The sequence below is a fragment of the Phascolarctos cinereus genome, unplaced genomic scaffold, assembly GCF_003287225.1.
Source record: "Phascolarctos cinereus isolate Bilbo 61053 unplaced genomic scaffold, phaCin_HiC Scaffold_9;HRSCAF=440, whole genome shotgun sequence".
NCBI classification, from domain to species: Eukaryota; Metazoa; Chordata; class Mammalia; order Diprotodontia; family Phascolarctidae; genus Phascolarctos; species Phascolarctos cinereus.
In genome coordinates, this window is record NW_027556402.1 from 66,959,705 (window position 1) to 66,972,188 (window position 12,484).

The 12,484-nt window shown below is 39.1% G+C and overlaps 1 protein-coding gene across 1 annotated transcript in view; it reads right to left on the reverse strand.

Moving 5' to 3' along the window:
• STOX2 (storkhead box 2) overlaps positions 1-12,484 on the reverse strand; it is a 155,992-nt gene that overhangs the window by 91,795 nt on the left and 51,713 nt on the right.

Here is a 12,484-nt window from a genome sequence, read left to right on the forward strand (position 1 = left end):
CTCCAGCACGAACAGCCTAAGACTGTTTGGAAAGTCAGTCAATCAATAAATATTTATTAAGTGTTTGTTACAAGCCCATCAATATGGATGTGCATTGAACATCTAAAAAGGTCTCTTCAATCAAACAACAGGTATTTCTGAAGCACCTACAAGGTACCAGGTGGAGAAAAAGTAGCCAGACAGACAGGTAGGAGAACCAAGAGAGCAAATTTCACAAAAACACAGAGAGGAAAGAATATCCAGGAGTGAAAAAGAAGACCCAGTGTCAGATGTTAGAGAGAGATTGAAAAATATTTAGGCTGAGAAAAGTTTATTGATCTTTCCTAATTATAGGAACAGCAATCTCCATTGAAAAATGAGATCCAGGGCAGCTAGGTGGCACAGTGGATAGAGCACCAGCCCTGAAGTCAGGAGGACCTGAGTTCAAATCTGGCCTCAGACCAAATACTTGACACTTACTAGCTGTGTGACCCTGGGCAAGTCACTTAACCCCAATGCCTAGCCAAAAAAGAAAAAAGAAAGAAAGAGAAAAAAGAAAGAAAAATGAGATCAGAAACAAGATGTCAAGTGAGGAACATGAGGGAAAAGAGGAAGCCATGAGTAGGAGGCAGGTTTTCATAGGATTTGGCTGTAAAAAGGAGAAAAAGTACAGGACCATAGTTTTAAGGATGGAAGATATCCAGTCATGTTTGTAAACAGCAAAGAAAGAACCACTACTTAGGAAGAGATTAAAAATTAAGGCAAGGAGGAGGCTAATTGGGGAGGCCATCTCACAATCTTCCATAGAAGAAGAGACAAGGTCACAAATAGAGAGGCTGACCTTGGCCTGGAGAAGGGCCAAATTCTTCATTATAGCCTGGAGTAAGAAAAAGAGAGAATGGAGGATAATGACAAGAGGATATGAAATGGAGAAGAGGGAGCTCAAGGCAATAGAGTAAGAGGTAAGACGACCTGCTGGGAAGAATTAGGGAGGGGGTAGCATTAAGAGGTTTGAGGAGAAAAGGGAAATCCTACAAAGACCATACAGGGTGCTCCATCGGGAGTAAATTAGGAATGAGTAGGATTGCCTTCAGGAAGCTAAGAAACAGCTGAGATTAGATTGGGTAATTTGTAGCTGACCCAATAAACAAAGTTGTGTGACTTCCTCCATCACTATTCAGCACCACTTGAGCAGAGTGGAAGGGGAGATGGTGGAGGTAACCCAAAGTCTGATATAACTCAAAGCATGAGTAGCAATAGGACAAGGAGACAGGGGAGTCAGCAGTAGAGGACAGTGTAACGCTGTTAGCTGTAAGGTATAGGTTGGGAAGGGAGAAAAAGTGAAACCAGCTCAGAGATGATGACTTGGGAGAACCCCATGCCTTTACTACTGTGAGGAAGGGAACATGTCCTCATGCCATGGTCAATATTGTCTTACCAAACACTTTTTAGCTATTTAAAAAAAAAGCCTTATCAAATACTTCTCAGCTTTTTTAAAAAAAATATGCCATCTGTGAAATACCTTAAGGATAAGGAATCATCAAGAAACCAAGACATTAGTCAAAGGGTTTGCAACCCAACATTGGGTTTGCAAGGACATAGACGTTTATAATTTCTTCAGTGCAACTGCCTCAAATACCACCAGCAAGGTTAAGCTTCTCTAAGGCACAATAGGTACAATACAGCTAAATTAAAACTTATTTAGGTTTTTTAAGGCAGCAAACATGGAGAAGGATTTTCATCCTAAATCCCTTTAATTTCATCTATCAAGCACACACACACACACACACACACACAAACACACACACACACACCCCCAAGCCCCTGCTGCCACTACCACCAGCACCACTCCATTTACACTGTTATGGCAAACAACTTTCAGTAAGTTCCCCAGGCTGAATTACTTTGGCAAAAACAGAGATTTGTTGTTTTTTTCCCCCATTTCAAACACCTATGAGAATTGCATATATGTGCATATACATCTATGTGTACGTATATGTTTACATATACAAATACACACACACACACACACACACACACACACACACACACACACACACAATCAGCTTAATCACTTCAAACAATTTGGAACTTGGAACTCCCACAAAGTTTTGGGAACAAAGATGAAGCCAGTAACAGAGCCTTCGTTGCTACTTTTAGAAGAGGAGTATTATGAATAATTGGCCATATGGGCAATGGGATGTGTTTTTAGTTTTCTAAGTGGATACAAAGAAGCTATATCTAAGGCTTTTGTAAAAGAACATTCATTTTAAAATGTAGAGTGTGGGTTAGATAGCAATTTTCCTATTTTGAGACACACACGACTTCTTTCATGGTGTCCCTGAATTCATTTTACATTCAGTTTTTTTTTCTTTTGCCTTTTAAAAAATAGACATATAAATATATTCGTTCTGCACTACAGTTATCTGAAAAACAGAGGCTGGAAATTTACCACCATGGTAGGGCTACAACTGATTACGGTTTGTCTCAGGGACAAAGTTGTTTTAATGAGAGGCAGCATGGGGCCAAGAGAGAGAACATTGGTTCTGGAGTCAAACACTGTTGTTGAGTCATTTCAGTTGCGTCCGACTCTCCGTGACCCCAGTGGGAGTTTTCTTGGCAAAGATACTGCACTGGTTTGCCATTTCCTCCTCTAGCTCATTTTACAAATGAGGCAAACTGAGACAAACAGAGTTAAGTGACTTGCCCACCACTGTGCCACCCAGCCGCCCAGAGTCAGAAGACTCAGGTTCAAATGCTGACCTTGGGACTTCACATGAGGAAAGCTCTTAACCTCCTTGAGTCTCAGACTCCTCATCTATATAATGGGGATAATAATATTTGTATACCTACGTTAGAGAGTTGTGAGAAAAGGATTGTATAATTACAGAGCCATACAAATAAATGAAAATTATTACTGTAAAACAATTAATGCAAAACCACCTAAAGCATTACAATACAGCAAAAGATATTTGGGTCATATTTTTTTTTTATATTGCATCAGGGGCAGTTCTTCCTCCAAATCATTACTAGTAGCTCTTCTACAGGGCAGGGGCATTGATGAGTTGGGTAAATCTGAGTCTAGGAAAAAGAAATCCCAACTAACGTACTCCATCTTGTGCCAAATGACTTAAGTTTCTTATAGCCTGTCAAGTTGTCCTATGAAATGGAGATGAGAGGATTGTGTTGCACATTCGGCAAATAAAAGATGACAGAAAGACAGTGAAGGACAGTGATTAGAGTGCTAAGTAGGAAATAGAGTTCTCAGTAATAATTCCATCTATTAACTGGCTAGAGGTAACCTTGAACTCCACGCCAGCATGCCTTGAGGAAAACTGAAAAGTAGGAGGAGTACAAATGCTGCTGAATACAATAAGGCATATGTATTGGAATTAATGAGGTAAAAATTATTATCTAGCCCAATTACTAAATTTATAAGAGCCTTTTAAAATGCATTATGGTTATTTTTAAATGGGCTCACTAGAATAAATTCCATGCATTCAAGAAGAAGTGCTCATCCAAATTTAAACCCAGAGTCAACCATGTTTGATAAATGAATTAAATATACTTTATACAAGTCTAGAATATATTGATATTAAAAAATGAAACATCCACTAAGATTAAAATCTATTTAGTATGAAATAAATGGCATCTTTTAAGCTAATATTGAAACCAAGTTTATTTTTTAGTGTTAAGGATACAGGTAGGAGGGAAAACTATCAATTGACAAGTATTTTTGAGGGGGAAGGGGCTAGGCAATGGGGTTAAGTGACTTGCCCAGGGTCACACAGCTAGTAAGTGTTATGTATCTGAGGCCACATTTGAACTCAGGTCCTCCTGACTCCAGGGCCAGTGTTCCATCCACTGTACCACCTAGCTGCCCGTGATAAGTGTTTATTAATGTTTTGTATATCTGCCAGGAACTGTGCTCTAAGGGCAGAGAATACAGAGAAAAATAAATTTTATAAAATTATCGCTGAACGCAAGGAGTTTACATTTTAACAAGAAGACATGCACATAAATGCATAGATATAAGATCTATACAGAGGAGATAAAAGGGGAAGGTAGTAGCTAGCAAAGAGAAGGAACCATGGATCTCTGTAACTTCAAAATTAGAAGTAAGTCATGGCCTGGCCCCACTGGTAACATTCAAAGCTCAGCCTTGTTGGTGTTAGGGCAGTAAAAAGTTTTATCAGAAAGTTAAAACTGACACCCTCTCTGTGGGAAGCTGCTCAGATAATGAAACTCATGTCAGATCTTTTTCCCTAACTTCATACAAACATGACTTAGTACAACAGAGAGAATCCTTACTTACTTTAGAGATCGTGAAATTGAGTGTGTAGAAAGATTAAGTGATCGTCCCTTGCAGGGGTCATATAAAGTTAGTATTAGCAAAGTAAGGGACAGCTGAGAGATACTCTGCCTGACGCACACACACTCTCCCACGCTGCTGCTTCAGTACAAATCAACATATTTGCTTCCACGGAAATTTTAAGATAGAACAAATGACTAACAACATTACCTACAGGTAAACTTACAAATATTCCCTCTGACAATGAAATGTTCAAGTGTCACCCATCAAGTTAAGGACAAATAATGAATGAGCAATCTAAAAATAATCTATCTAATTAAAGGAAAATGTAATGGAACACACATACTCACACACTCACACACTCTACAGAGCCACTTCTAAATATAATCCTGAATAGAGCCTCATTAAAACCTAACCCAACCTACCACAGAACTCAGTACAACATGGGCCTGTTTTGCATCCTGAAAAGGGGATCTCACTAATGAACAAACTTCTTATAACAAAGTTCCAGCATCTATAAGTGATACCTACCCATAGCATTCATCCTTAGGGTGCTATGTTAAATTAAATCTATAAATGGAAGGAGTTCTTTCTGCTCATCTACTTTACTTTGGAAACATCTGACCCTATTATTTGCAAGGGCTATCTTACACTCCCTTATTAACATCTATTCTCTTTCCAAACACCTAGGCAGCTATGTGATGTAGTAGATAGAGTAGAGGGTGTGGGAATAAGGAACACTATACCTCAGACACTCGATAGCTCTGTGACTCCAGGCAAGTCATTCAGTGTGTCTCAGTTTCCTCAGCTATAAAATGGGAATAATGATGATGATGATGATGATGATGATGATGACGATGATGATGATAGCACTTACCTGCCAGGATTGTTGTAAGGATCAAATTAGTTAACATAACTGAGTGCCATGCCTAAATCCTATCATTATTATTAATATCTCCATTTCACAAAGTCAATAAATGCTTCTTTTCTCCAACAATAAGAATGAACCTCAGAGGGCAGTCATTTTTCTCTAAATAAAGGCAGGATGATAATAACTTTTAAGACGTATGCTTGAATTCCCAGAAGCACGGATAAAAATACTTGGTCCTATTCAAAATGGAGGCTCTATCTCCAAAACTCTCCAACATGAAAATGCACACAGGGTTAACAGACCAAAAACTCACAAAATTATCATGTCACTTATCTTCTGGACCAATCACAAGTTCCTAAGGTGTCTGTTTTCTTCACTGTAATTAGGTACATCCCCAAATACCAGTGGCTGCCCACAGTGCCCCCTCAGGTGGGCTGTGAGATTGGTCTCTAGATGTTTGACCCCATCCAAAAAGCTATTTGAAGTTTCTTACCATAAAAACACAAAAGCAATATAGCAAAATATTAACATCATTGTTAAATCTAAATCTTCCACTTGGACTTTTTTTTAGAGTAAACTGATGTGAAAATCAGGGTCAAATTCATCATCTTAATATTATCATCAATTGACTCTGGCTTCATGACATTCATAGCTTGAAGGAACCTTAGAAATTATTTAATTGCAAAGCCTCATTTTACAGATGAGAAAACATAGGCCCAGGAGTCAAAGTCACTGGGGTAAGTAGCACAGCTCTGATATGAACCCAGGTCTTTGACTCAAATTTTACAATGTCAAGATTTCTACGTGAGTGACAGGCTGGATTTCTGATCAGTTATCAGGTTTTTTTCCCTAGTGTAGTACATAAATGAGCCCAAGTCAGAAATGAGATAAGAAGCGCTGTGATTCAAACTACAAAAAAAAAAAAAATAAATAAGCTACAAAGAATTGTGACACCTATTTATTTATGAAATAGCAGTTCCCCAATGTAATGGTTAGCACTCTGAAGCTTAATTCAAGTTCATAGCTCTATGGAACCTTCACTTTCTGAGGCAGCATGATAAGACAGATAGTACACAAAACGTGGGAGTCATGACAACCTGGGTTTACATTCTGCCTCCGATATTCAGTAGATGTGTGGCCCTGGGCAACTTCTCTATTCCTCTATTTCCTTATCTGTAAAATAAAGATGTTGTTCTCAATGACCACCAGGGTCTCCTTTTCCACCTCTAAACCTACGACTTTATATCAGGTACTTATTTGGACAGTAATTGGTTTGGGGAGGGGTGGAAATCACTTTAATTCAGACAAAAGAAAGGTAGCAAATTCAAGAAAATATATTTATAAATTACTATCTACCTTCTTCCTGGTCTCCTACTTGCCTTATAACAGTCCCACATCTCTACAAAGGTTCTCAACTACGAACTGCATTCTTCGAGTTGAAACAATAGTTCAGACATTATTATTTAATAGTTTTACAAATGTGCCCTTTAAAAAATATATCTGGTTCAGTACAACCAAAGCAACCAACACAAGAAACTCATAGAGCCATCTTACTGTTTTAAATTGTTATTTACGGCTCCACACCCTCATCCCAGATTCTAATACCAGCCAGCACAAATCACAAAGTTAGTACCCAAAGACTTCTTTTATTTTAAATACAAATTTACTTATTTTTAGTTTTCAACATTCCCTTCCACAAGTTTTTGAGTTCCAAATTTTCACCCCATCCCACCCCTCCCCCACCCCAAGATGGCATGCATTCTGAATATCCCTTCCCCTAGTCTGTCCTCTCTTCTATCTCTCCCCACTTCTCTTATCCCCTTCCCCTTCTATTTTCCTGTAGGGCAGGATAGACTTCTGTACCCCATTCCCTGTATTTCTTATTTCCCAGTAGCATGTGAAAACAATTTTTTTAAACATATATTTTTAAAACCTTAGGTTTCAAATTTTCTCTCTTCCTCCCTCCCCACCCCCACCCTCATTGAAAAGGCAAGTAACTCAATACAGGTTGTACATGTGCAGTTATGCAAAACACTTTCATAGTAGACATGTTGTGAAAAACTAGCTCTATTTCCCTTAATCCTATCCTGCCCTCCCATTTATTCTATTCTTTCTTTTCACCCTGTCCCTCCTCAGAAGTATTTACTTCTGATTACCCTTTCCCAATCTTCCCTCCTCTCTATCATCCCCCTGCTCTCTTGTCCCCTTCTCCCCCTATTTTCCTGTAGGGTAAGACAGATTTCCATACCCAATTGAATGTGTATGTTATTCCCTCCTTAAGCCAAATCCTATGAGAATAAGATTCACTCATTCATTCTCACTTCCCCTTTCCCCTCCACTGTAAGAGACTTTTCTTTTCTGTTTTTTTTGTGAGATAATTTACCCCATTCTACCTCTCCCTTTCTTCTTCTGAGTATAATCCTCTCTCATCCCTTAATTTTATTCTCCAGATATGACCCCTTAATCTTCAACTCACCCTGTGCCCTCTATCTATCTATCTTACATATACATACATATTTTTTTTCCTCCAACTACCCTAATACTGACAAAGGTCTCATGAGTTATAAATATCATCTTTCCATGCAGGAATGTAAACAGTTCAATCTTAATAAGTCTCTTATGATTTCTCTTTCCTGTTTACCTCTTCATGTTCCACTTGAGTCTGTATTTGAAAGTCAAATTTTCTATTCAGCTCTGGTCTTTTCATCAAGAATGCTTGAAAGTCCTCTATTTCACTGAATGACCATTTTTCCCCTGAAGGATTATACTCAGTTTTGCTGGGTAGGTGATTCTTGGTTGTAATCCTATCTCCTTTGCCCTCTGGAATATTATATTCCATGCCCTGTGGTCCTTTAATGTAGAAGCTGCTAAATCTTGTGTTATCCTGATTGTGTTTCCACAGTACTTGAATTGTTTCCTTCTGGCAGCTTGTAATATTTTCTCCTTGACCTGGGAACTCTGGAATTTGGCTATAATATTCCTAGGAGTTTTCCTTTGGGGATCTCTTTCAGGAGGAGATCTGTGGATTCTTTCAATTTCTATTTTGCCCTCTGGTTCTAGAATATCAGGGCAGTTTTCCTTGATAATTTCTTGAAAGATGATGTCTAGGCTCTTTTTTTGATCATGGCTTTCAGATAGTCCAATAATTTTTAAATTCTCTCTCCTGGATCTATTTTCCAGGTCAGTTGTTTTTCCAATGAGATATTTCACATTGTTTTCTAATTTTTCATTCTTTTGGATTTGTTTTACAGTGTCTTGATTTCTCATAAAGTCACTAGCTTCCAATTGCTCTATTCTAATTTTTAAGGAAGTATTTTCTTCAGTAAGCTTTTGGACTTCCTTTTCCATTTGGCCAATTTTTCTTTTTAGGGCATTTTTCTCCTCATTGGCTTTTTGGACCTCTTTTGCCATTTGGGTTAGGCTATTTTTTAAGGTGTTATTTTCTTCAGTATTTTTTTGGGTCTCCTTTAGCAAGCTGTTGACTTGTTTTTCATGATTTTCTTGCATCACTCTCATTTCTCTTCCAGTTTTTCCTCTACTTCCCTTACTTGCTTCTCAAAATCCCTTTTGAGCTCTTCCAAGGCCTGGGACTGATTCATATTTTTCTTGGAGGCTTTGGATGTAGGAGCTTTGACTTTGTTGTCTTCTTCTGGTTGTATATTTTGATCTTCTTTTTCACCAAAGTAAGATAATATTAGTCTGACTCTTTTTGCGCTGCTTGCTCATGATCCCGGCCAATTACTTGAGTTTTAAACTCTTTGTTAAGGTAAGAGTCTGCTTCCAATGTGGAGAATGTACTGTCCCAAGCTTCGGGGGTTTGTACAGCTGTTTTCAGAGATACTTGTAGGGACCCGTAAATTTTCATTTCTTCCAAGGTGGCATGATAAGGCGCGAGGTGTTTATTCCTTTCCTGCCCTGTGACCACAAGTATTCCTTTCTCTCCTGTAACTGTGAGGAGGGTTTTCTCTCCACAGCCACTACAAGCTCCACCACGCCAGAGCTCCTCCTTACCCCAGGACTGCTGCCCAGAACTGTGACCCAGATCCAAACACGGGCAAAGCAAGAGATTCCTGCCTCAGCACTGGCAAAGAGATCCCTGCAATCCCTCTCTGATCAGCCACTGGATTCCCCCTCAGTTTATGGGCTGGAAGCTCGGGAAGCAGCTGCTGCCCCCCACCCGGGCCACGCTCTTGGGGAATGGAGCTGAGACCCCACCTTCCTCTCTCAGCACAGCAGAAACAGACTTTTCCCACTGACCTTCTAAGTTGTCTTTGGCATTAGTGGATTGAGGAGCCTGGAAACCTCCACAGCTACCTGAAATTCAGTCCTCTGAGGCCTGCTCTAGGTTTGCTATGGCCTGCGCGCCCATGCCTCGCTGTGCTCCCAGCCCGGCACGATATACCTTTCTGATCAACCATCCATGGTGTCTTGGGCTGGAAATTTGTTCCACCCTGTCTTTTCGTGGGTTTTGCTGCTTCAGAATTTGTTTAGAGCCATTTTTTATGAGTATTTGGAGGGGTTTGGGGGAGAGCTCAAGCAACTCACTGGTTTCACTCTGCCATCTTTACTCTGTCCCCCAGTACCAAAGACTTCTGACAATTCCTCTGGAGATTTGTGCCATTCTGAAAAAGGTGTTTTTAAATTGTTTTATTTTTCTCTACCAGCTTTTCCAACACAAAGTTTTCAAAGGCATGCATGCACTATGCCTCCTATAACAATCACTCATACCCCTCTAAAGCTCTCTTTATGGACACCAGAGAAATATCACTAACAGAGTACTACCCAGACCCCCCCTCCCAAAATGGTATATCACTGTAAGAAGGATGAATTCATGCTGAAACAAACAAGATGGCCATGAAAGTAGTTAACCACATACCCAAAATGTCCCAGGCTAGATGATTAATTTGGCAATGTCATCCTCCATCAATCTGCAGTCAATATTCTTATGATGTTGTGCCAAAGAGAGTTAGATAAAAAATAACTTTGAGAGACCCATGTTTTATTTCCACCAGATATATTTTCCCCTCATTCAATAACATTTACTGCGAACCAAGTGCATTCGGCTTATGGTACTCAACGTAGACATCAGTTACAAAATTGAAGTAACTTTCTTGTCCTTGTGGAATTTACAGTGGAGGCAATGCCTGCAGATAGAATGTAGACAGATAAATATGATAGGAAACGGGGCATAGGCATGGGAACCCTCACTACCAAACTGAAGTTTGAGGCTTATGACATTAAATTCTTGTCCCCATTTATGTGATATAGAGGATATGTTCATTTTCACTTTTTGTACTTCACTCTCCAGCTTTCCCTTTGCTTCTTATCCCAGTGATACAGTGCATACAGCTCTGAACTTGGAATCAGGAAGTCCTAAATTCAAATCCAGCCTCAGACACTTACTAGCTGGGCAAATCACTTAATTTTTGTTTGCCTCAGTTTCCTCAACTGCAAAATGGGGATAATAATAGCAACGACTTCCTGGGTCTGTTGTGAGGATCAAATGATATGGTATTTGTAAAGCCCTTAGTACAGTGCCTGACACATAGTAGGCTCTTAATCAATGCTTGTTTTCTTCCTTCTTTCTCTACAATGATACCACCATTCTCATCACTCACAATCCATCTTTGAGTTTCTTTGGTTTTTTTTTGCTTCCCTTCTTCCTTTGACATAAGCTATTTCCAAATCCTTACAAAAATTCTAGTATATTCCCTTTTCCCAAATAAGTAAATTCAAGTGTGTGGAAATAGAATCCAGTTCAATGAAGAACATGCAAGAATTTTCTTGGTGCTCAGGAAGACAAATTACAGTACTGACAGACCTAGTAAAAGGAGGTCTCCTTGAGCATGGGAGCTGTTTCCTTCTCTTGGTATATTCTCACCACCTAGTACCATGCTTAGAACATAGAATATGTTTAATAATGTTTGTGTGATTAAATCCCTTCATTAAAGTCCTACTCCCATATTTCATCCTGGTGCAAGTCATCTTACTGGAACTGAAACGTAAAGGCTTCTACTATAACCCCAGGATAAGTCTCTGTTTAAAGAGGTTCATTACTCAAAGACAGGTAATTGAATGTTTTTTTTGTCTGACCACAACAAATGAAATTGTCTACACCTGTGGTATCAAACTCATATGAACAGGAACCACCAAATATACATAAGGATGCATGTGTATTATACATTGACTTAGAAAACCACCTATTAAGCTATATCTAGGTTTTATTATATGTTATGTTTTTTAAAATATTTACCAAATATATTTTAATCTGTTTTGGACCTTATTCAGGAGTATTATGGGCCACATGTGAACTGTGGCCAGCAGGTCATGTGGTTGATAGCTCTGGTCTATGCCACTACATGCCTTTGGGGAGTTTTGATTTCTGCTGATGAAAGGAATACCAAAAACAATTAAACCACAGGTCTTTTAAAGAAACATAGTGACTGATCACCTTGAAATTAGAGTAGGGAATGGAGAACCAAACAAACCTTGTCTGACAAGTTAGTCACCATGCAAATTTCACATCCTCTAAATTTGTAAAAGGCAATAATTGGTTCATTAGGCATCAACAAAGAATATTTCTCTGCCCTGAGACAAAAAAAAAAGGGCGTATGATCAATTTGTTTGTTGAAGTTTATGACTGTTAGGTCACTGATTGGATTCTAGCTCAAAGGGTGTACTGACATTTTAATTGATTTATTATTATAATTATTGAGAGACAACAAAGGTTAGCGGTGGACAGCTGGATCTGGACTCAGGAAGACCTAGCTATAAATCCTGCCTCAGACACTTAACAGCACTATGACACTGGGCAAGACCCTGAAGCTTATGAGCCTCAGTTTCCTCACCTGTAAAATGAGGACCTCTAATGTCCCTTCTGGCTCTAAATGTACATCCGTGACTCTACGATTCTATGAAGGCAAACTTGACAGTCCTGTATTTTGCAGTGATGACAAGGCATGTCATTTTTGAGCACAGGTATAATAACACAATCACACAGGTGACTAAAATGTGCAAGGAATGTAAGACCCCACTGGGCTTTGTTATTGATTACCAAAAGCCCTTCAATTCACCACAGAGAAATGCTACCCTGAAGGCTCACCTCTAACTAAATGCCTCCCGTGCCTGGGTTAAAACTGTAAGACTCCTTGAAAGATTTAACAAGGTCATTTTGATTGATGACACTCTCATTATCCACCTCGATTAAGGAAGAAACCAGTAAGACCTGGCTCACCGGTGCTCGCCACTTTTGTGGAGGAAATCCAATGCAGAGTTTAAATAGGAAAAGGGATTTCCTATACATATTTAGGTCTTCCAGATAC